This window comes from Mauremys mutica, chromosome 5 (assembly GCF_020497125.1).
Source record: "Mauremys mutica isolate MM-2020 ecotype Southern chromosome 5, ASM2049712v1, whole genome shotgun sequence".
NCBI lineage: Eukaryota > Metazoa > Chordata > Testudines > Geoemydidae > Mauremys > Mauremys mutica.
In genome coordinates this window covers 1,915,652-1,940,305 of record NC_059076.1, presented here as the reverse complement: position 1 = coordinate 1,940,305, position 24,654 = coordinate 1,915,652, and the positions used below count along the sequence as shown (strand labels likewise).

General features: G+C 55.7%; 2 non-coding genes across 2 annotated transcripts; one reads left to right on the top strand and one right to left on the bottom strand.

The window, feature by feature from the left end:
• Positions 1 to 12,735: 12,735 nt before the first annotated feature.
• On the bottom strand, positions 12,736 to 12,809 carry TRNAK-CUU. The gene has a single exon. It is a non-coding gene; the product is annotated as a tRNA-Lys (tRNA).
• A 6,672-nt stretch (positions 12,810 to 19,481) lies between these two features.
• Positions 19,482 to 19,565, top strand: TRNAS-AGA. The gene has a single exon. It is a non-coding gene; the product is annotated as a tRNA-Ser (tRNA).
• The last annotated feature ends 5,089 nt before the right edge of the window (positions 19,566 to 24,654 follow it).

Genomic DNA, 24,654 nt, shown 5'->3' with positions numbered 1-24,654 from the left:
CCTGAACCACTAGACAGGAAAATCAATCTTCGGTTGGTGGCATCTGACTCAGATGAGGAATATGAATATACTTTGGATCGTTATCGAGCAGTACCAGTCATCAGCATGGAAGCATGTCCCTGGCCTCTGATTGCTAGAAGCTCGGAGGGGAGAACAGGGGCTGAACCTCTCCATGGCCGCCTGGTCTGGTCACTCCCTCTGAAGCCCATAGCCAGGGCCAGCCTTTGGGGTGGGTGCCACCAGGGAATTGCCCAGGGGTACCATGGTCAAGGGCGGTGCTGTACGGTAGCAGAGAGGTGTGTGCTGCTGGTGTAAAGTCAGAAACTGCTCCCGGCTGGCAGGGGAGAGCTGCTTGGGGTGGTGCCCAGATTTCTCCCTGCTCCCTCCCGGCATAGGAGCATGGGGGGAGGGAGGGGAAGAGAAGGGGGAGATAGCGGTGATGAGCGGATACTGCTCCCCCCAATGTTCCTCCGTGCCCCCCTCTCACAGCCCCCTAGCGATGTGCAGAGGAGCAGTGTTCAGGGGGGCCGGGGGGAGCGAGCAGCAATGCCAGCTACTCTGTGCATCCAGGTCAGTTTCCCCAAGTGGGCACAGGAGGGGGTGCAGGGGTTAGGGGAAAAGGGGGCACAGTGCAGGGATTACGGGTGCGGGAGGAGACAGGGGTTAGGGGAACTGGAGGGGGCACAGGGTTAGGGGTGCAGAGCTTGGGGGCACCAAAGGAGCTTCAGGGTTGGGTGCCAGAGGGGGAGAGCAGGGATTAGGGGGACAGTAGCACAGACCACACCTACTCCTCCTGCTTTCTCCTGACACCAGCACCACCCTTCCCAGCATCGCCTCATGGCAGCATCTGCTTCTGGACTCACACCAGAAATGGGAAGTCTGGGCCCTGCCTGGCAGCAGCTGTCAGGAAATGGAAGCAGGAGACACGACCACTCCCATGATGCTGTGAGGCCTGTCCTGGCTGGTGGGAGATGGAGGCAGTGGAGACTACCACTCCCATGGTGCCATAGGGTTTTCAGGTGGGGTGCCTCTCTTCCCCCCCCCCCCCGGGTTGGGCTCCAGGGGAGGTTTGGCATCTTAAGGGACTGGGGGGGGGGGTTGCTTGGAGGAGGTTTGAGGACCAACAGTGAAGGGGAAGTTGGACACTGGCCAGAATACCAGGGAGACAAGGCAGGTGAGGTGATACCAGTTACTGGACCAGCTTTGGAGCCACACAGGGTCTTCTTCATGCAGGGGAAAGGTGCTCAGAGCATCACAGTTCAATAGAAGGTGGAACGCTCTGCCCCGAACACCAGACATTCCCCTACTTCCTGGAACAGGGGGGCCTGTCCCCATTGTCCTGTAAACAGCCCCACCATGTACCCCAGAGGTGGCTGCATCTTAACACCAAGACACCAGTGGTCACTGCTCCAGAGGAGATGGTACATACAGGCCACTGCCCTACGTGGCCCCACACGTTACTGCCCCAAGAGGTGAGGTACACACAGGCTACTACTCAAACTGGGCACCTGGGGTCACTGCAGCAATGGTTGGGGGGGATACATATAGGGCACTGCCACACATGGCCACCAGGGGGCACTGCTGCAATGGTGGTGGTGGTGTGGGGGGATGATAAACAGGCCACTGCCTGAAGTGGCCACTACCACAATGGTATGGGGAGGGGGGAGGGAGATACCAATAGGGCACTGCCACATCAGGGCACCACGGGGAGGTCACTGCTCCAATTAGTAGAGATACACATCGGGTAGTGCCCCAAATGGGGGCCCTACCCCAGAGAGAGGGGGGGCTGGGGAGAGAAGAGGAAATCAAAGGCCACTGCCTCACTTAGCCACCAGGGGTCACTACCTAAATAGGGGGGACAAACACACAGGGCACTGCCCCACCTGACCAGCAGGGGTCACTGCCCCAATTGGGGGATATACAGAGGGTATTGCCCCACAGAGATGCCAGGGATCAGTGCCTGCCATACCTGGCTCAGGGGTAGAAGGGATAGGGTGACCAGATGTCCCCACTTTATAGGGACAGTCCCAATATTCGGGGCTTTTTCTTATGTAGGTGCCTATTACCCTCTACCCTGTCCTGATTCTTCACACTTTCTATCTGGTCACCCTGGGGGGCGGGGGCAGGGAGAGAGGGGGCTACACACAGGGCACTGCCATACTTGGCCACCAGTGCACATCCCTAGTGGGGGAGTGACACACACCAGGAGCAGAGCTCACTGTCACAAAGGGGTTGGAAGATACCCAGGGCACTGCCTGACACGGCCATCCAGGCACCTTGCCACCTTGGGGGAGGTGAAGAACACACCTCAGGCACTGACTCCTCTGGCTACCAGTGGTCACTGGCCCAAGGCAGGGGTTGGGGGGACTAAATACACAGGGGACTGTCCCACTAGGACAACACGAGTCACCGAGATGAGAGTGGGATATGCAGAGGGCACTGCCCCAATGGCTGATATACATACAGGGCCCTGCCTCACCTACCCACCAGCGCTCAGCGGCGCAATGGCAATGGTGGGGTCACATAGGCAACTGCCCTCAGTGGCCACCAGGGGGCGCTGCAGCAATGCTAGGGGGGATACATGCCAGGCATTGCTGCCCCTCACCACCAGGAGTCACTGCTCCTACAAGAAGGCACCTACAGGACACTCCCGTGCCTGGCCAGCAGGGGGTCACTATCACTGGGGAGGGGCTATGGGGAAGCAGAGAAAGAGCAACTAACTGCAGTGGGGAAAATCGTCATCTACCGGGGAGAAAGAACGGACTCCGCTAGGACATCGCACCAACTCCGGCCAGGCTGGATACCAGCAGTTCGGGGCTGGAGCAGCTCCAGCTAGAGGCTGGGCGGAGGCAGGTGACCTCGGTCTCTGTGCTGAGCAGGCTGCTTTGGCAGCGAGGAGGGACAGGGAACCCCCCAGCCAGGGTCTTGCTGCCCAAGGAGGGGGAGATCTGTGGCAGTTTTGGAGTAGCTGGTTCAGCAGCCGTGAGCCGCACGCTTGTCCCCGCCTGAGCTCTCCAGGAGCACATAACACACAGGTGTACACTGGATGTAGGCATCAGTGTAACGACAGGGCCAGACTCTGCTGAGTGCTGCCTGCGAGAGACAGGGGAAGAGTCAGACGGGCAGATGGGGGCAGGAGATGACAGGGCCAGCAGCCATGAGCTGAACCCATCACAAGTCCAGCCTGTGACGTCACCATCCGTCCCTGCAGCTCTCCATCTGTCCCGCTGTCCGTCCAACTCTCAACCCCCGTCCGTCCCCAATGTATGCCACACACCCCCCTTCACCCATCTGCCTCACACACTCATCTATTTCCTCATGCGTCCTGCTGTCCCTCTGATTGTCCCTGCAGTGGCCAGCACAAGGAGGCATAGTGGACCCTGAGCGAGGCTTTTGGGTGATGCAGTAATGGAGCTAGAGGGTGATAAGGAGGGTTCTGGGAATCTCAAATCCCAGCCCCACTTCTGTGCCCAAAGCCATGACTGCGAGCCCACCCCTCTCAGTCTCAGACCCCACAGCCCCAAAGACATGACTGGCCACTCATGCTGTGACCCAGTTACACCAATGAGGTCTCCCCGAAGATAGAGGGTGGGAGGAGCAACCTCCTTATCCTGGCAGGCAGGACACATCCTTTCCAGTATGGCAGAGACCTTGCCCGGGGGCAGATGGACCCAGCTGAGCCCATAGGAGACTGGGGGAAGGGGAGCAGAGGAAGAGGATGCAGGCAACTGAACATGACAGGTGTCCATGAAAGGAGAGAGAGAGTTTGAGTGTAAGTTGGCCAACACAGAGAGAGAAACCTCGGAGGAAGAAAGAAACTCAGAACAGGGAGTCACCCTCATGGATCCAACTTTCTGCTAGGGAGCACACACCACTCCTGGCCAGAGAGATGATCAGCCCTCGCAAATGGCAACATCATATCCCTTGAAGCCACAGCTAGTCTGGAAACCCACACCCAGGTAACGGGAAGTCCCTGCCTGGAGCCAGGAGGACTGTGACCAGAGCCCTTCCCAAACCAGATACATATCTCACCGACAGAGACAACTACTCTCATCCCAGCTGGGTAGGTCTTGCCCGGCATCAACAGGATTCACACTGTCACTGCTCTCGCTCACTTTCTATCTCACCTCAGGGCTGGACTCCGTCCCCGCGACTTATTTTCTCTTGGTATGAAACACAACACAAAAGAAAAAGCAATGGTGGCGAGGCTCCTCTTCTCACTACTCCCACACCCCAGGGCTCCGGCTTCAACCCTCCTCCCATTCTGCCATCACAGCTACAATTAGAAATCTGCAGCCTGGGCTCACACCTGGTTGTCTCCCCCATCCTTGGCGCTGTCCAGCAAGTCTCCCTCCACAGAAGTCACCTGGCCTCGTCTTAGACTCCATCATCATATTGCTCTTCTCCTTCCCAGAGCTCCTGCTCTGCCCCTCAGACCTGTCTGTCCTCAGCTCTGCAGGCAGAGGGGAAGGGGCACGATGGGAACACACACGCCCCATTCCAGACACCACGCAGCATCCACCGGGCTACCAAAGCACGTCACCTGTGGCCAAAACCACCCCCCACCCCGAGGGAGCAAAATGCCTTTGTGAGCCCAGCACACACAAGGCAGGAAAAGATTCACACCCACCCCCAGCCCAGCCAAAGGGGGAGCTTCCCCCACTTCCCGGCCACAGGCCCACGGGGCTCCTGGATGGAGGAGTTTGGTGGGTAGTGGGGCCCCTGAAGAACTAGCTCAGCGTGTGAATGAGTGACTGGGGGGTATGTGGGGCAGGGCCGCCCGGGGGGGGCAGGAGGGGCAATTTGCCCCAGGCCCCGGGCCCCACAGGGGCCTCCACTGGAGTTTTCGGGGCCCCTGGAGCAGGGTCCTTCACTCGCCCCGGGGGGCCTGGAAAACCCTTGCGGGGCCGGGCCCAGGAGCTTCCTCCGCTCCGGGGCGGAAGGACCCCCCCCCCGCTGGCGAGTTACCGCCGCAGCGGGACCCGCCGCCGAAGTGCCCCCGGGTCTCCGGCGGTAACTCGGCAGGGGGGCTGGGGGGGGGGCGCTGCCGCTCCAGGACCCACCGCCGAAGTGCCCGGAGACCCGCAGGGGGGGGCCCCCGCCGCCGGAGACCGAATTCCTGCCCCTGCCCTGTGCCCCCCCCGCCTGGATCCCACGAATCCCAACGGCCGCAGCGCGCCGGGGGGGGGGGAGCCTGGGGCGAGGGAACTGGGGCCTCCCCCCGCGCGCCGAGTCTCTGTCCCGCGCTCTCTCCGCCAATTAGGGAGCGGCGCGGCGAAGTGATGAGTTACGGCCCCTCCTCCAATAGAGGCCGCATGTGAGAGACAGAGAACTACGCTTCCCAGTGTGCACCGGGAGGGGGCGCGTTGTCCGAGCAAACGGCGCACTTCCGCTCTGAGACGAGCCAGGAACTACAACTCCCAGCCTGCCCCGGGGCGCCTCCGTCCTCTCGAGATCAGGGAAGGGCGGGGCCCTGGGTCAACCTGACACCTCTCCTCACAACGCCTCAGCCCCGCCCCCCAGAGAGCCCCGCCCCCGCCCTTCCTCCGGCTCCTGATGCAAACTCACGTGTCCCGGCCTTGCCCCCCCCCCCACTCCGCCTGCTTCTCCCTTGGCCTCGTTTCTCCCCAACCGGGGGGGGGGGGGTGTTGGATGGAGCCATATGGAAATGCGGGGGAGGGGCAGGGCTGGGAGCCAGGACTCCTGGGTTCTCCCCCAGCTCTGGGAGGGGAGTGGGGGAGGGGCAGGGCTGGGAGCCAGGACTCCTGGGTTCTCCCCCAGCTCTGGGAGGGGGGGGGCTAGGAGGTAGAGTGGGGGCGGGGCAGGGGTGGGAGCCAGGACTCCTGGGTTCTCCCCCAGTTCTGGGAGGGGAGTGGGGGCAGGGCTGGGAGCCAGGACTCCTGGGTTCTCCCCCAGCTCTGGGAGGGGGGCGAGGGGGGTAGAGTGGGGGAGGGAGTGGGGGAGGGGCTGGGGTGCCTGCTGCCCTCGTGGCAAACAGCAGAGCGCCCCCTGCAGCTTGACCCCCCCAACCACGTGCTTGGTGTGTTGGTGCCTGGAGCCGCCCCTGGTTCCAGCCCCTCTGCCCAGGCAGCTCCCCCAGCCTCACACACACACACACACACACACAGAGCCCCTGTACCCGCCCCACCCCAGGTCTCCTCAGCCCAGAGGGGAGCCCCCGGCTGAGTGGGGAATCAGACCCCCCCGAAATTACCCTGGGACCAGCTTGATCTGCCTCCGCCCTGCCCTGCCCTGCATGTATTCAGAGTGAGTCAGTTTCTCTGTCCCAACGTGTGTCCTGCCCTGTGTCTCTTCTCCTCCCCAGTTCCTTCCAAACCACCCCATTGCCCCTGCACCCTGGGCTGGGTCTCTGCCAACCCTCCTGCCCCCAATATCTCCCTGCCCCTACAGGTCTATAGGGCTGGATCCCTCCCTCCCCTCATTTCCTGCCTCTGGGGGGTCTATGGAGATGGGTCTCTCCTCCCTCCATCCCCTCCCCTGCCCCCAATATCCCTCTGGGGCTCTCTGGGGCTGGGGCTCTCTCCCTACCCCTGTGCTCTCCCCTGCACACCATGTCCTGGGAGTGACTCAGTTTCCCTGGACCAACATTTCACACACCCCACCCCCACCCGACATGTCTCCCTCCACCCCACCCCATTTCTCCTGCACCCCAGGCTGGGTCTCTGCCAATCCCCCTTCTCCCCTCCTGACCCCAAGATCTCCTGCCCCTACAGGTCTATGGGTTGGGTCTCTCCCTTCCCCCGCCCCCCATCCCCTCATCCCTTCCCCCAATAGCTCCCTGCCCCAGGCCATCTATGGGGCTGGGTCTCTCCCTGAAGCCCCGCCCCCAGCGCGGGGCTCACAGACAATCCCCGCCCGGCGGCTGTGACGTGCTCAGTCCCTGCAGACAGCTCATTCCCTGGAGACTAAAAGGACAGAAAGTGTCACGTGTCCATGGGCGGGGTTATGCAGATGAGCAGTGTCTGGCGGCAGGACGGGGAGCACCGAGATGAGCCTGGCGGAGAGAATTCTCTGCGTGTGGACAGAATCCGGTGTGGGGAGTTCGTGCTGTGGGTGCCTGCACCGGAGTCACTTTGGGGCAGTGATTGCCACTGAGCTGCATATTGACCAAAGGTGTGTGAATGGAGTGTGGTGCCTGGCGGGGAGCAGCTCATGGTGAAAAAGAAAGCAGTGGGAGCAGCAGATCCTGTCCTAGCAGTGGTTTGTGGGGTTTCTTTGCAGCCATGAGTGGGATTGTTGTGGGTGCAACTAGACCCCACCTTCTCGGATGGGGTGGGGCTTCTACTGTCTGCCTGGGGGGGGGTCCATGATGTCACAGCCCATGGTGGCGGGCGGGGGTTGAATCATGTTTCTGAAGTGGGAGAGCAACTTCCCCTGTTCCCACTCACTCTCCACTAGGGGGCTGGGCTGGGATCTCTAGGGAGGGGAGCCCAGGAAAAAACAGTCTCCCCTATGGAACCCAGGAGTCCTGGCTCCCAGTCCTCCTGCTCTAGACCCCCTCCACTCCCAGAGCCAGGGATAGAACCCAGGGGTCCTGGTGCCCAGCCCCCTCCCTGCTCTGACCACTCGACCCCACTCCCCTCCCATGGTGGTGCAGGGGTCACTGGGTCTGTGTCCCAGCTCTGCTAAGGGCCTTGACTGATTTTCCCAAAGTGCTTCCTTCTGAATCCAGCACATCTGCGCCCCCCCCCCGCCCAGTCACTGCCCACCCCCATGTGGGGGCACCAGCAGTGTGCCGGGTTGTGATGGGAAATTGTCCAAGCTGGCCCAGGAGAGACGTGTGTGTCCCTGCTGGTGGGGCTGAGCCCCGCTCTGTGTGTGTGTGTGTGTGTGTGTGTTGGCTTTGCAGGATTTTGTATCCTGCAGCAAGTGACACACACACACACATTGATGCACAAAGGGACTCACACAGTCCCAAGAACACTCACACACAACACACCCAGAGGGGCATGCTAGCTCCATCCCCAAAGAGAGAAACAATCACACCCCCCAGCCACGCTCACAATCACACACACACTGGAATATTCACAATTGTGCTCAGAGACACAACCGCACACAGTTCACTCCCACTGCTCCCAACACAAGGACCCTCTGCCCCACACAGCCTGTGCCGAGGCCTGTGGAACTCACTGCCACTGGACAGCTCCCAATGAGAATGGACCTTTCCAGGAGACCAATAGACATGACCGTGGCGACAGAGGGGGCTGGGCTCCCAGGGTCTGACCCGGGCTGAGACTGGTTCTGACCTAGAGGGGTCTATCCAGCCGGGGGCAGCGTGACCCACACACAAACCCACCAGAAGCGCCTTTCTTAGCAGGTCTCCCAGGCCATCCCCCACCCTGCCCCGGGTTGGGTAACAAAGGGGCAGTATGGGACACTGGGCCATGTCGCAACCCAGCCCCAGCCCCCCACTCACACATGCTGGTGACTTGGGTAACTGCCGAGGGATTACACGAGAGAGAGTCAGAGCCAGGGAGAGAACCCAGGAGTCCTGGCTACCCCCCGACACACACTCTAACCACTGGACCCCACTCCGCTCCCAGGGCTGGAGATAGAACCCAGGAATTCTGACCACCAAACCACCCCCCCCCACTCTGACCACCAGACCTCACACTCCCCTTTTAGATTTTAGTCTCGCTGCCTCTTCTATCCACCCACCCCACCTGTCCATCCCTTTGCTGCTGGTTTTTGGGGTGTCACCCCTGCTGTGCGCTCCCCCAGTGCAGCCCAAGGCTTTTCCTCCCCCCAACCACACATCCTCACCCCTCTCGTGCTGGATCATCTGCTCGGCCCCCTTCCCCCTCTCGGGATGCGCTGTGCGGCTGGGGATTGTGCAACGGCCCAGCACCAGGCAACGCAGAACGGACACCACACGCCCTGCCCTGCCTCACCTGAGCTGCTCTCCAGGTGCATCGGAGCCCAGTGCCCCACACCTTGGCACTCCTGCCCCACAGGGGGTGAGCTGCAGCCCCCACCACACTCCCCAGAGGGGAGAAGGGTCAGGCCAGCCAGCCCTTGTAAGATGGGGAAATCACCACCAGGGTCAATGGTATGGGGGCTGTGACATAGAGAGAAACGGTTGCCGGCAGAGGGCAGCAGAGCATGCGCACACACACACACACACACAATTGCAAACATACACAAACACATGCATGAATCCAGCCACACACACACACAGAATTGCTAATATACACAAACATCCGCACAAATCCAGCTAACATCAAGACAACTGCTAACAGATGCAAACACATGCACAAATCCAGCCACATGAACACACAGACTTGCACAGCCACAAACACCCCCTCCCCACACACAAAACCACGTGCAGAAATCAATCAATCAATCAATCAATACACACACACACAATCCCCATTCTATGCACACACCTTGGGTCAGTGTGACACTGAATAGTTCAACTGGATGGGGGGCCCAGCACCATGGCTATTCCCTGCCCCCCAGGGCTTGCAGGGGCGGATTGGGGGCACAGGGGGCATGATCCATTGCTAGACAAGGGGTGGGGGGTTAGAGGTGGGGATGGAACCGTTGCACCACCCGGTTCCTGGCACAGGCTCCTTCCAGGATTTGAATTTCTTGGTAGTTTTCACCCCATCACCACTTCCTGCCCAGCCCCCTCCTGCTGTGCAAGGTGGTTCAGGGCAGGATGGGAAGAACCCAGGAGTCCTGGCTCCCAGCCTCACCTGTGCTAAGGTACGAGACTCCACTCTAACCCCAGTGCTGGGACTGGAACCTAGGAGTCCTGACACCCATCTTCCTTTCCTCTAACCACTAGACCCCACTCCCGCCCTTTTGGGGAGCCAGGACTCCTGGGTTCTGTCCCCAACTCTGGGAGCAGAGTGGGGTCTAGTGGTTAGAGCAGGAGGAGCCAGGACTCCTGGGTTCTACTCTCACTGCTGCTGTGTGTCACTGGGCCTCAGTTTCTCCTCCCACTTTTTGGGTGTGGAGCCTGTAAACTCTCTAGGGCATGGCCTGTCTCTCGCTGTGTCTGGGCAGCGCCTGGCCCAACGGGGCCTGATCTCAGCTGGGGCAGGGACTGTCTCTGTGTCTGTGCAGCCCCCGGCACAACAGGGGCCTTGATTCTGCCCCGGTCTCTGTAGGTGCTGCTGTTGTACAGATAAGTAGTCGTGATACTAAAAGGCGTGGCAGTGCGTGAGTGCACCACCATTGCCGTGCAAGGGCTAAATGTGATTCTTATCCCGGTGACCCCCTGTGAACCCTTCCCCCCCCGATTCTCCACCCCGAGCCCCTTGTACCGCTGCCTTTGTCAACGGCAACGCAGAAAGCCACCCAGCTCTAGCCCTAAAACAAGATGACCAAAAAAAAAAAAAAAAAGCTCCCACCAACAGGAAACCAGCCCCAGCAGTTTGTGACTTCACTTCCCAAAATTATATACACAAACACACACACACAGAGCCCCGCTCAAACAGCCCCCTTTGCCAATGCACCACCTCACCTCGTCCAGAGAGGTCTAGGTGGGAAGCTTCACGTGGGAGCAGTGATGGACAGCACCATCAAGGTAGGTTCTGGAGATGGTCTTCCAGATGCAGGCGTCTGGGCTCCAACTGGCACTGGGCTCACACTGGGCTGTGTTCAGTTCCTCTCTCTGGTGTGCACCCCGGCTCCACAAATGCCCCCGCCCAATGCTCTTTCCTTCTGGTACTAAAAATATCCTCTTCCTTCACCCCAGAGAGAGACACCCATGGTGCTGCTCAGCACACGCCTTCCCCCCACCTTCCCACCCATTCCCAGGAGCGTGCAGGAAGGGAGTCATGATTGGGGAGAGCCCGTGTCCCGAGGGGAGGGTATTTTGGGGCTTGCCCCCTCCACAGAGCATGGGGGTGCCAATAGGCACCTATGGATGGTCCCCCAAGCAGGGCCAGAATGGAAATGGGGGGCCTGTTCCCCCCAACATGGAGAATCTGGGTGCAACCTTGCTTAACGGGTCAGTCTGTCCTTTCTCTGACTCTCTCATTCCAGCTTCAGCTAGCACTTGTGGTTCATTTGTTCTTTTTCATTCCTTTCCTTCTCTAGCTTGTATGTTCTTGCTTTCTTTTTTCCCCTCTACCTTTCACGCTCTTGCTTTCTTTCCTTCTTTTTCTAATATTTTTTCTCTCCCTTTATTTCTTTCTCTGCCTTTCACATTCTTTTCGCTTGCTCTCTCTCTTGCTGGTTATTTTTTTCACTCACTCTTTTTCCTCGCTCCCTTCCGACCCAAGCGGGTTCTCCTCACACAGATTTGGACAGGTTTTCCCCCTAATCAGCAAGTGGATTAAGCACGTCTTCAGTGGGTGTTTGCCAGGCCAGGAAGCAGGCTGGCCGTGTGTCTTCATGGCCATCTGCTGTCCATGCATAGGCATGGTCCTCCCCTCCTCTTGCCCTGCCCTCGGTCGCTCAGTGGCTTTTAAGCCTTCCCTCAGAGCTGTCAGCACCAGCCACCTCTGCTCCAGGTGCCCAGAGGAGGAGAGGTGCTGGGCTCCAGCCTGGGATTCTGCCTCCATCCTGCCTAGCAAGCCTGGTCCTGGCACTGCTTTCTTCAAGCACCATGTGGGCAAGAGGAAAAGCACAGCAGCAAGCACAAGGGCCAGACTTGTGAAGCAGTGAGAATCCCAACCACCCGGTCAAACCACAGGACTGCAGGTCTCAGTAACCAGGGTAGCAAGTTCTAGAGCCCCAACCCTTTCTGGCCAAAGACCTGGCCCCTGTGAGCAAGTCACCCAGCGGGAGCAGAAAGATTCACTCTTGCACAGCTGGAGACAGGGAAGTTGAGCACCTGGAGCTCCAGAGTTTTACCACAGGGTCCCACAGAGATTTGAACTAAGATTGCAGGATTCAAAGCCCTGAGTGCTGCTCATTACGCCATGGGACCAGCTCTATGTGGGGGGCAGAAACTGGGAGCAAGGGGCCTGTCCCCTAGAGCATGTGGCCACTGCCACAGCAAGTGTCCAGCCCTTGGTGGTGTCCCTGCAGCACAGCCAGGGCCTGGGGAGGAGGCCTGGGACATGTGAGGGAGAGACCGTGATCTGCCCTGACCCTCCAGAGACGCTGGTTGTGATCTCCCTGCACCACAGAACAGGGTGACGTGTTTTCCTTTCCCATCTTTCCTTATGTTTTACATTGATTACTGGGTAATAAATGGTGTTTGCTTGAAGCACATGCAATGAGGAGTGGGTCAGGGAAGTGCCCAGAGCGGAGAGAGAACCCCAGAGTGGGGACACCGTAGCCCCCATTCAAGTGATCATGACAAGATTGGGGGGGGGTCAAGCCCCCCAGGATTCCTGGGCCCAGCCTTGTTGGGGTTACGAGGTCTCTGCCACACAGGAGAGTAGAAAGAGCGTCCTTGGGGTCAGGCAGCCTCTGGGTAAGGGGGTGGGGACTCAGATCCTTCCGCTGGCCAATTCCACCGGGGTCGTGTAAAAGCCAGGGAAGTTCCCCACAATAGCCGGACCAGACTCTCCTTACATTTGCCCTCTGTACTCATTGCTTCTCTCTCTCCCTCTGGGCTTCCTCAGCACCTGGCCCCACAGCACTTCCTGGCAGCCAGAGACTGTGTGTTCTAGGCCTGCTCCTGTGGATGTGGCCTCTCTCCGATTCCTGAGGAAAGGAATCTTTCCAGGAGATGGCCACAGCTTCTGGGAATCCACGTATGGCTGTGAACAGGATTTGGCTCCTGGCAGACAAGGCAACTTAAAAGCTGAGCACTCAGACAGGGGCTTGAACCCTGGACCCTCAGATTAAGAGCCTGATGCATCTACCAACTGAGCTACCTGGGCTTGTTGAGAACAGCTTCACTGTTCAGCACAAGAGCGAGCAGGCAGGCAAAAGAGAAGCACAAAAAGTCCCCGGAACCCCTCCTCTTTCTATACAGCCACTGCCTGTCAGCAAGATTTCTTCTCCTCCTCAGGGAGACTAAATCTAAGCCCCTAGACAGCGAGTCCATCTGCTGCACCCCAATTCCCCATGCCGGAGCCTCCCTACCAAAGCCCTGCACCTGGCTCCAGAGAATTAAGTCTCACGTCTCCCTGGGAACTCTACTTCTTGTGCCCAGAGAGTCTCGCTCCCCCTTAGTAGATGGCCTGAGAAACACAGTGTCCACCTGTTCCAAAAAAGTGCATGAAGTAGCTTTGCTCTTGTGTCTACATGGCCTAATGGATAAGGTATCTGACTTTGGATCAAGTGATTGAGGGGTCAAATCACTTCAGAGTTGTATTGCTGCAGTTTTACCTTCGTGCTGAAAGTCCTGCTCCCTTCAGGTCTGGAACTTCTTCTTGGCCTCTCAGGCCAATGCTCTGCCTTCAGCTAAAGCCCTGGGAAGGAGTTGGGGGTTGGGTGCCACAAAGGCTGGGGCATGAGCCCCAGGTGCTTCCAGTCTAGCCTTTGCCCTTCCTGACTTGCCAAAGAAAATGGACGGCTGCCCGGGCTAGCGTGCGGAGCAGTTTCCCTCTGTCCTTGTGCTTGAGGGGGGTTGCTACATAGCGCCTTGGGAGCCTGGATGTTTCTCTGCTTCTCTTCAGCTGGGGAAAAGCCTCTTGGGGTAAAATCTCCTGCCCTGCTGCAAAAGTGAGCACCATGAGTGGGAACGGTAAGAGGCTCCACCAGGGGGGCTGGCCCTGCTTTCATACCTTCTTCTGATGTTGGCCACAGAGCATCAGCAGCCGCCCCGCATGGTGGTCTGCGGGTGGCCTTCAGTGGGTGTTTGGCATGGCAGGGAGCAGGCTGGCCGGGGGTCTTGTTGCCTGTCTGCTGGCCACACATAGGCATGGTCCTGCCCTCGTCTAGCCCCGCCCTCAGTTGCTCTGTGGCTTTCTAGCCTTCCCTCAGAGCTGTCAGCACCAGCCGCCTCTGCTCTAGGTGCCCAGAGGAGGAGAGGTGCTGGGCTCCAGCCTGGGACTCTGCCTCCCTCCTGCCTAGCAAGCCTGGCCCTGGCACTGCTTTCTTCAAGTGCCATGTGGGCAAGAGGAAAAGTGTGGCCACAAGCACCAAACTTGTTACTAAAACTGGGTGGGGTTTTTGGTTGGCTAGTTCCCAGTCCCAATAGAAGGGGGAAGGGTCAATGGGAAATCAGGACCCTGAGACTGACAGGCCCCTGGGCCAATGGTCACCAACTGGTAGGGAACAAGTGAGAATTTGTTAATGGAGAAAAATTCCTGGTGAAAATTGGCAAAGCTGTGGAGAGTTTGAAAAGTTCCAGCGAATTTACACATGAAGATACAAACCGAGAGACAAACGCACACAGAAAGAATGAGAAAATCACACACTGCACAGGCCCACACAGACATAAACAAAAACCAAACCCACACAGCACACAGAGCCATATACACAAAAGGGAAAGCTACACAAAACATAGAAAGAACAAATCCACACCAAAAAATACAGCAAAAGCCCACAACAAGAAAGCACAAAAACCACATGCCAAAAGAATACTGAGCAAAAAACCAATCTGCATGCAAAAGTCATACACACACACACACACACACACGAAACTATGCAAGGCATCCACCAAAATCACACAGGACCCACATGCACATCAACATGACAGATGAAAACCACACCAGCATACAGAAAGCCAGGCAGGCTTTGAGTCTCACAGCGAAGAGGGTGAGCACACAGGTGGTTTGGGGAGCAAAGACTGAGGGGGAGTCGGGGGCAGTGCTCTGGGCTCTGCCTGACCCCTCCTGACACAGGCCGCTGGTGTAGGGCAGACCCTGGTAGATCTGTGGAATCTGCCCTGCTCTCTGTAAAGCAAGGGGACCTCGGTGTCTTCTGAGCCGGAATTGTATTTTCTGCAGGACAAAATGATTGGCAGAAGCCATTTGCTTAAAGAAAACTAGAACTTCAGGTGAGGTTTGAACTCACCACTTCAGCATGTTGGTGGCATCAGGCATCTGTATTAGGCCTGAATGAACCAAAGTTAGTCTATGACTGCCTAGAGGGGCCCATGTTAAACTCGGATCGACCTTACAAGTCAGTAACCAAGAATGGAATGTGTTATCAGTGCAGCACTGATACCAGAAGGCAATTCCTGCTTGCACCTGGCTGAAGGGAGGAGGGGAAAAGCAGGATAGCAAAGAGGGAGTTAAACAAAATAACCGGTCGGAAAAAAGACACTAACGAGATGATTTGTTTGCTGCCAAGTATGATTTAACCTGCTTAGTGTAATTGCTACTTTATAATGTATCTGCTATATGGGAACTAGAAGGGAGGGAAGAAGAGGGAGGGGGTGTGGGGGGGGTAATAGAGATGCTTAGCTGAAATCATGTATAAGAACAGAAAAGCTGCTTGCAGCTGTGTGCTTGATTTGAGACACCTCTCTCTCCAAGCACCATGCTTTGAGATCTCAAATAAACTTTGCTTCTCCACCTTGGTGTGTTTATTGGAGCGAAGCACACCGGGCAACGAATCACTGTTTGCTGCCTCGGGCCTCTGTGCCGGCAACAAGCATCGCTCCACTCAGTGCTGCTATTATAAGTCCTGTGCACTAACCCACTGCACCGCTACTGCCTGCCTGAGGGTCTTTTCTCCTCGATTCATGGCTGGATTAGGGGTTGAGGGGGTTGCATTAGCTAAAACAAATCCATATGAAAGGCTGCAGGATGGCAGCAGCAGAGGTGAGGAGCCTCCTTCCATGTGATAGAGCTGGTTCCCCCTTCCGTTGCTCAGGGGAAGGTTGGTACTTTGAGCCCACCCGGTGCTGGAATGTCCCATGGGTGAGATTAACGGGACTCTTGAGAAGGGGAGGGGAGGGGAAGTCTTTTCTATCCCTGCCTAGCTCCACTGGTCTCCTGTGGCCCTTCCAGCTCTCGGCTACCCTGCTCAGGAGACGCAGAGACAAGTCCCCATCTGGGTGCGTCACCAAGAGGCTGTGTCCCGTGGCGTGTGTGGGGGGGAGAGGGGGAGAGTTGGATGGGGCTCAAGGGGAGAAGGTTGTGTGTGACAGTGCGTGGAGGAGGGGGAGGGTGTGTTCCTTAGGATATAAACAGAGGTGAAAGTAAGCTGGTACAAGCTGGTACGGCATAGCGGCAAGAGCCAATACGCTGTGCCGGACTGCACCGGCTTTCGCTGCGGGGATTGAAAGGTCTCTGGGCTCCCCGCCGCTGCGGGCAGCCCAGAGCCCTTTCAACCCCAGCCGCAGCTCCGGTGGCCGGGCTGGGGCCAGGATTTAAAGGGCTTGGAGCTCCCCTCAGTGGCAGGAGCTCTTGGCCCTTTAAATACCTGCCCCAGCCCCACAAAGCTCAGTGTTCCTTTAATTTGCCCCTGAGGTCTGGGGGCCTCCTAGCTACCTCTGCAGCTGGGAGGCCCTGGTTGATTTAAAGGCCCTGGATCTCCCAGCCACAGCTGGTGCTCCAGGGCCTTTAAAGCTTGAGAGGCCACGCCCTTTCCAGAGGAGGCCGCGCCCCCTCAGGACTCCGGCAGTACCGGTAAATCCTGTAAGTTACTTTCACCCCGGATAGAAATGATGGAAAACACAGGGGTAGTGACAGTGAAGCCCTGTGTCTGAGTGTTATGACCCTGTGTGGTGCTGCCGTTCACCTTCCCCTCCTATGGTCTCATCTTTGATTGAATCCAGCATTTTTTCCCCTGTCATCATCCCAGAGGTGTCCCACATGCCTCAGCTACCGAGTGTCCCTCTTAGAGAAGCCAAGGACTGGAACTGATTTCAGCTGCTGGACAGCTCTGCTAGGTTTTTATTCATTTGCATAGGAAAATAGTGTTTAAATTCATTTCAAGCCCCCCTCAACTTCAGCGAACTCCTGAACATACTGGAGATGGGTCTGGAAATCGATTTTCATTTGAAAAAGTTTTTTAAGGGAATCACTTGGATTGGAACTAGAAACTTATTACCCTGCAGGAAAACATTCACTCACTGATCTATCCTCTCACCAAAGAGTGTCATGTACAGCCCAGAGCAGGAACAGTTTTTAACCTTGGGGTTAGTAAACTTTATCTCTGTACAAACACCACTGCTTACAAGCTCCCCACCCCCGCTCTGTGTCACCAGAGCACAACAGCAACTCTTCTTGGGGCACACACAGCTCCCCAGCTCCCTGCCCGTCAGTCTCTCCAGCATTGCTCCAATCCCTTAAAGCAGGGTCTCAACCACGATTTACCTTAGGGCCAGTGCCAGTCCTCCAATCCTCCCAGTGGGCCAATAATGTCACTCACACCTCCCAGAACCCGCCCCCCAAAACTCTGCCCCTCACCTGCCTAAGGCTCTGGGAGGGAGTTTGGGTGGGAGGAGGAGGTCTAGGGTGCAGGCCCTGGGCTGGGGATTGGGCTGCAGGAGGGGTGCAGGCTCTGGGGGGAGTTTCGGTGCAGAAGGGGTGAGAGGCTGGTCTCTGGAAGGGAGTTTGGGTGGGGGAGGGGTTCTGGGGGGCAGGCTCTGGGAGGGAGTTTGCAGCACCGTAACATGGGCGAGGCGAGTGAGGCACTTGCCTCAGCTGCAGAAAGTGGAGGGTCGCAGCTCTACCACGATCAGCGGCACTTCGGCGGCAGCTCTACCACTGCCACTTCTTCAGCGGCAGTTCGTCAGTGGGTCCTTCTCTCCGAGAGGGACTCAGGGACCCGCTGCCGAATTGCCACCGAAGGATGAATGAAGCGGCGGTGGCAATTCAGTGGCAGGTCCTTCCCTCCGACAGGGACTCAAGGACCCGCAGCCAAAGAGCCTGAAGCCGGCCCTTGCCTTGGGTACAAAAATTCCTTGTAGGGCTCTGGGAGTTTGGGTGCTGGGTGCAGGCTCTGGGCTGGGGCAGGGAGTAGGGGGAACAGGAGGAGGGGTGGGGGTGCAGGCTCTGGGAGGGAGATTAGGGTGGGCGGGAGGGTGTGTGTGGAGGGAGAGGGAGTTGGGGGCAGGTGTGTGTGGAGAGGGGTGCAGGCTCTGGGAGGGAGTTTGCAGGGAGGAGGAGGGGGTATGTGGGGAGGGGATGGTGGTGCAGGCTCTGGGAGGGAGTAAGGGGTGCGGTGCTTACCGGGGTGTCCAAGGTGGGGTGGGCTGGGGGGCCTCCATGTTCTGCTGCCCCCAGGCATCACCCCCGCAGCATCCCATTGGCCGCAGGGGCTCAGGGTGGGGGTAGCGCGCGGAGGCACAGACCCACCCTGCCCTGCCATGCGGAGGGGCCGGCAGCCATTGGAGTGAGCAGGCAGATGCTGCTCAGCTCTGATGCACTGATGGGGCCCCTGGGGGGGAGCGCCTGGGGGCAGCAGGTGGGGCCAAAGGAGTGACCCGGTCCCAAAATTGCTGGAGCCCCACGGGCAAGACCTGGGGACCAGGACTGCCAGCCAAACGCCTTGAAGAGGAGGTGTCCCTCTCCCTGTCAAAAACTGATCTTCCTCCTTCAGTTCAGTGACAGCTTGAATTGTTCCTTATCCCGGCAGAGCCAGAGGATTGAAAGTAGCAACATCAAACCCCTGTGTAGCTCGCAGGAATGGACATAAACACTCCCTGGTATCTGAGGAGATGTTTAGCTTTGCCCTTGGTCAACTACAAGGCCAAAGGGAAAGGAGGTGGCACCAAAGGGAAAGGAGAGTGAAACATGGCACATCATTGTTATGCCCATGGTGGCTGCAAAATCTTTTGATGTACTTCTTCTTATCAGCAGTGTATTATTTTCTCTGGAGTCTAGACCTTGACTATACCTTGGACAAGAAATTTGTACCTTGATAAAATAATTGACTGCCCCTGGTGAAGGCAATGGACTTGACATCCACTGGGATGTCCCAACACCGGTACAAGTACTAACAACATGGCTGCCTTTTAGCCATCGATTTTAATTGGGGCAATAAATTGAAACAAACCCCTGTTAAATCATTTCTCAGCCCGAGTCCTTCACCCACATTCCCCAGAGCATTGGGCCACCATGTGGACATTTCATTTCCCACCTCAATTTCACAGAGACACAATTTCCTTTGCACAGATCCATGAACAGCGAAATCTTCCTGTGTCTCTGGTCTGAGCCAGGGCATTCGATTCCAGTGAACCCTTCTCTCCTGCAATGGCGATGGTCAGACAGAGGGGTTGTGGCACCTGCATCCCTGGCAGGAAGCTATTGGCTCAGCTCTTTCTTTCTGCTGCTGTTGTTAGTCCATGTAACATCAAGGGTGGAATGCAAGGCTGAGCTCACGCACCAGCCCCCTGAAATATTTCAGTGCCCCAGAGAAATCCTGCCCCCGGCTATTGGAACGATGTGCTGGAAATTTGACTAGGAAAGGGACTGTCTGAATTGTCAGAGTGGGGAATGAACAACAATCTACAGCAATGTCATTCACACAAACACACTCTCATCCTGCTCCAGCTGGAAGGGTAATGGGCAGGAATTCTCACTGTTCACCCAAGGGCACACTTACACTGATGCGCAGTCATGAGTGTGCTGGGGAAGCTGGTCTGAGCAATTTGAAGTGAAAATTCAGTGAGAACAGAATCATCATGTAGTAGAATAACTGTACATCAAGTAGTTGTGGCCGAGTGGTTAAGGCAATGGACTAGAAATCCATTGGGGTCACCCTGCGCAGGTTTGAATCCTGCCAACTAGGCAAGCACTGTGCTGTTGTAATTATCACTCTAGTCTTAGTGCCTGAGCATCCACAGTGCAAACTGGAGCCAGATCTACTTTCACTCTGTGGACACTTAAAATGCTGCTGTGGCACTGCTACAGCACTTTGGAGTAGACAGTGAGTGGAGGGGTTTTCCCATCCCTGTAATAGCTACATTGACAGAACAATTCTTCCTTTTCTTTACCACTATCTAACCAGGGCTTAGGTCACCTTAACTCTATGGGTTGGGGGAGGGGTTTCACACCCTGAGAGACATTGCTCTGTCAGTTCAGTGCCCAGCGTACACCAGCCCTTAGATCCCTCTTGGTATTTCAATGCAGGCACTGACCTGTGAGAGGAAAACATCAGCTCACAAACATACAGACTGAATTCCCCACATTTAATCTCGCTGCATTTTCCAGAAAGTCACAAAATTCAATTCATTCTTGCTAGGACAGAGAAAAAATAAGTGATACTAAGTTTTTGGCTTGGGTAAATAAAATTAAGTGTTTAATTAATATAGTAAAAATCTGTACTGATTCCTCTAACTAACATCACAGCGTGAAGTAGGAACAGAGACAAAGCTTGTCAGTGACGACTAATTTCGCAAATGATCTTCCCATTATTAATTTCCACGCTGCTCCCATTGGAGGTCTGGGCACCTCCAGTGTCATTGCTCTGCATTCACCTTCCCCTAGAATTGTTCTCGGACATTCGCCTTCCTCTGCAGCATGGGGCTTGGGTCACTTGCTGGAGGATTCCCTGCACCTTGAGGTCTTTAAGCCCCATTTGAGGACTTCAATAACTCAGACTTAGGTTAGGGGTTTGTTACAGGAGTGGGTGGGTGAGATTCTGTGGCCTGCATTGTGCAGGAGGTCAGACTAGATGATCATAATGGTCCCTTCTGACCTTAAGTCTATGAATCTATTCCCAAATTTTAGTCCTGCTTTGGGACAGTGTCTCTCATGCAAGAAACTGCCCAATCTGCGCTAGCAGTGAGGCTCCCTCACTAACAGCTGAAATCAGGGAGAGCTGTGTGAAGTGCAGGGCCCCAGTGGTGCCTGAACAGGGGGGGAACAACACCCCAGGACTTTTAAAAATGGGAGGGCTCTGAAAGGGGAGGGGCCCAGCCTCTGTAGCAGGAATGCAGGGCAGGCGAGTTCACGGCGGGCATTATGGGATACTGGTGGAGGCCAGTTATAGTGATATAATGACCAGCAGCATTTACACTGAAAATTTGTCACTTTAAGTTTGCTGCACAAAGCTCTAGGCCTCTCATTGAGGTGGTTTTATTTTGTCACCAAAACAGGGCAATTTTGTCGCCAGACATGGTATTGCAGTGTGTGCACCAGCCAAAAGCTGCCAACCGAGGGAGCGTTGTGTGTTTTTCACACAGCTGAGCAATATAATGATGCTGAAATAACTTTGCAGTGTAGACCTGGCCAAAGATTCACACACACACAGAGCTTGCAAGGAAAACGTCACCTGCTCCTCTGCTTTGCAGAATTCAAACACAAGCAAAGCTTGTCAGGGCCCAGTGGGGATGGCAGAGAGTCAGGTGTGGGCAGACATTGTGTTTTAGCCATAGGCAGGCACCATGGCTTAGTTGGCTAAAGCACTTGTCTTGTAAACAGAAAATCCTGGGTTCAACTCCCAGTGGTGCCTTGTTGGTTAACTTTTAGGGCACCTGGTATTGGCTATTGACAGAGGACAAAACACAGAGCTAGGTGAGCCTTTGGTCTAGCCCAGTATGTCTGTTTAAATTGGGATTGAGGAGAAGGGTGAAGAGGAGCAGGCTCTGGTTGGGAGTGAGGAGCAGTGAGCATAACACGGGTTGTGGGTTGGGATTGAGGGGCACTGGGAAAAGAGGGGACGTGGGTTTAGGCTGAAGAGCATCTTCATTTGGGGATCCAGCAGGACAGGGGAAGGCAGCAGGTGATTCTAATTCCTTAGGGACATTCTGTGTGTTCATGTGTGTGTGTGTGTGTGTGTGCAGGGGAGGAACATGCTCTGTGCCCAGAGGCCTTTATTCCTCCAGGCTGCAAGGACAGAGGGGCTGCCAGGAAGTTGCCCCTTCAAACCCAACAACACAAAAAGGCCCTTCTGAGGAAAGGAAAAATCCTGCAGAGAAAAAGTAACATCAAAGAGGACTCCAGCAGGACAGTGTAAGATCTTGGTGAGTAGTTTATCACCTGACCAGGGACTTGAGCCCTGGACCCTCAGATTAAAAGTCTGATGCTCTGCCAACTGAGCTAGCCAGGCTCACAAAGCAAAAGAGCAAGTTGGTGCAGAGGAGAAACTAGTCAAGAAAACAAGAGCGGGAAACAATAGGGGAAACCTGCTGCTCTCTGGCCTGGTCAACACTACGAGTTTATATCGAATTTAGCAGCGTTAAATCGCATTAACCCTGCACCCGTCCACACAACCAAGCCCTTTATATCAATATAAAGGGCTCTTAATACCGGTATCTGTACTCCTCCCCGACGAGGGGTGTAGCGTTGAAATCGGTATTGCCATGTTGGATTAGGGTTCGTGTGGCCACAATTCGACTGTATTGGCCTCAAGCGCTATCCCATCCCACAGTGCACCATTGTGACCGCTCTGGACAGCAATCTGAACTCGGATGCACTGGCCAGGTTGACAGGAAAAGCCCCACGAACTTTTGAATTTCATTTCCTGTTTGCCCAGCATGGAGCGCTGATCAGCACAGGTGACCATGCAGTCCCAGAATCAAAAAAGAGCTCCAGCATGGACCGTGCGGGAGATACTGAAGCTGATCTCTCTATGGGGAGATGAATCCGTTCTATCAGAACTCCGTTCCAAAAGACAAAATGCCAAAACATTTGCAAAAATCTCCAAGGCCATGATGGACAGAGGCCACAGTAGGGACTCAACACAGTGCTGAAACTTAAGGAGCTGAGACAAGCGTACCAGAAAGCCAAAGAATGAAATGGATACTCACGGAGGGAGGGGCGACTGACGATTGTAGCTATCCCACAGTTCCCACACTCTCCGAAAACCATTTGCATTCTTGGCTGAGTTCCCAAAGACTGAAAGGTCAAAAACATTGTTGTGGGTGGTTCTGGGTATGTGTCATTCCCCGCCTCCATTAAAACCGAAGGATAAAAATTGTTTCTCACCTTTTTTCAATGTCACCGTATGTCTACTGGATGCTGCTGGCAGATGTGGTGCTGCAGCACTACACAGCAGCATCCTCTTCCTGTCCCTTGCGGACGGCAGATGGTACAGTAGGACTGGTATCCGTCATCGTTGTCTCATGAGAGCTCCTGGCTGGCCTCGGTGAGATCAGCCGGGGGTGCCTGGGCAAAAATGGGAATGACTCCCAGGTCATTCTCTTCTTTAAGCATCTGTCAGCACCATCCAGTAGACATACGGTGACAGTGAAAAAAGACTGAACGTGCTCCATGGTTGCCGTGCTATGGCGTCTGCTCAGGCAATCCAGGGAAAAGGGCATGAAATGATTGTCTGCCGTTGCTTTCACGGAGGGAGGACTGAGTGACGACATTTACCCAGAATCACCCGTGACACTGTTTTTGCCCCATCAGGCATTGGGATCTCAATCAAAAATTCCAATGGGCGGGGGAGACTGCGGGAACTATGGGATAGCTATGGTATAGCTACCCATAGTGCAACACTCTGGAAATTGACGCTAGCCTCGGTACATGGATGCAAACCGCCAAATTAATGTGTTTATTGTGTCGCCGTGTGCATTTGACTTTATGAAATCTGTTTCCAAAAAACAGTTTCTGTAAAATCGGAATAATCTCATAGTGTAGACATACCCTGTGTTTAACAACTTTGGTGGCTAATTGAAAGGCTGATTATTCAAACCCAGGTGAAGATGGAAGTGTTTTTTTTAAGTGATGAGCATCCAGTAAATTTTAACAGGCAGAAAAGCACCTCAATGCTGGTCTAGCCTCATTGGGCAAGCATAAGAGACACTTTTGCCAGATGCATTGGTGGTATAGTGGTGAGCATAACTGCCTTCTAAACAGTTGACCTGAGTTCAATTCCCAGCCAATACAGAAATGTGATATTCTCTCCTTTGGGAATTGGTTTAATTTCAGTCATGTTGTATCACTTTATCAATGGAATGACAGAATCCATGTGCTGCGGGTCACTCAACACACAATGAAAGAAGAAAGGGGTGGGACTGTACGATGAGCTGTTGGAGTTATCCTGGCATTACAATGTTTGGTTTACTCTTTGAAAAAAATTTCCTTTACTTTCCTCTCCCTTTTAGACTCAGAGCCTTTAAGGTCAGAAGGGACCAGTGTGATCATCTAGTCCGACCTGCTGCACCTCGCAGGCCAAAAGACCCCACCAACCCACTCCTGTAATAGACCCAGGAGGGGAGGCAGCTCTGAGCACTGCCCCTACCCCAGGCAGCACATGGAGGCCCTCTGCTCCCCTCCCCCCATGGGTGTGCAGAGATGTGCCAGCAGCACTGAGGTGGCTCCCTGCCCACTCTGCCTCCATCCCTCTGTGCCACTCCCAGAAATGGCCGGCATGTCCCAGCATCCCCTGGGGTGGGGGGAGTGTCTCCATGCACTGCCCCTGCCCCGAGTACCAACTCCACAGCCCTCATTGGCCAAGTCACGCAGAAGAGCCGGCCGCCATAGGCCAACATCCAAGGGCAGAGGAAGCCAAGCCACAAGGCTTCAAAAGGTGACTGGCCAAGATCCTCTAGCTTTCCCCTGCTGATGCCAAGGCTTTTTCCTCAGCTCATTTCACCACCCTCTGCCATGCAGGGGTTGGGGTTATCGCAGGTGTTACCCAAAATTGGGCCAGCCAGTAAGCAAAGGGAGGACTAATGACCCACCAGAGTTTGGCAGAAAGCAGCACATTTATTATACTGACAGTTAAGCTCAAAATAAGCGGGGGGCAGGGGAATCACACTCGCACTCACATACTCACGCTCCAGTCCCAGGACAGGCACAGCACTGGAGATGCCAGGATTCTGCAAGGTAAGTGTCCCACAGCGCAGCTATGGACGGTGCGATGAAGGTAAGTCTCCCTGAGGCACAATGAAATACAACGCAGAGAACCACTGGCCAGGCGGTCCGGGCA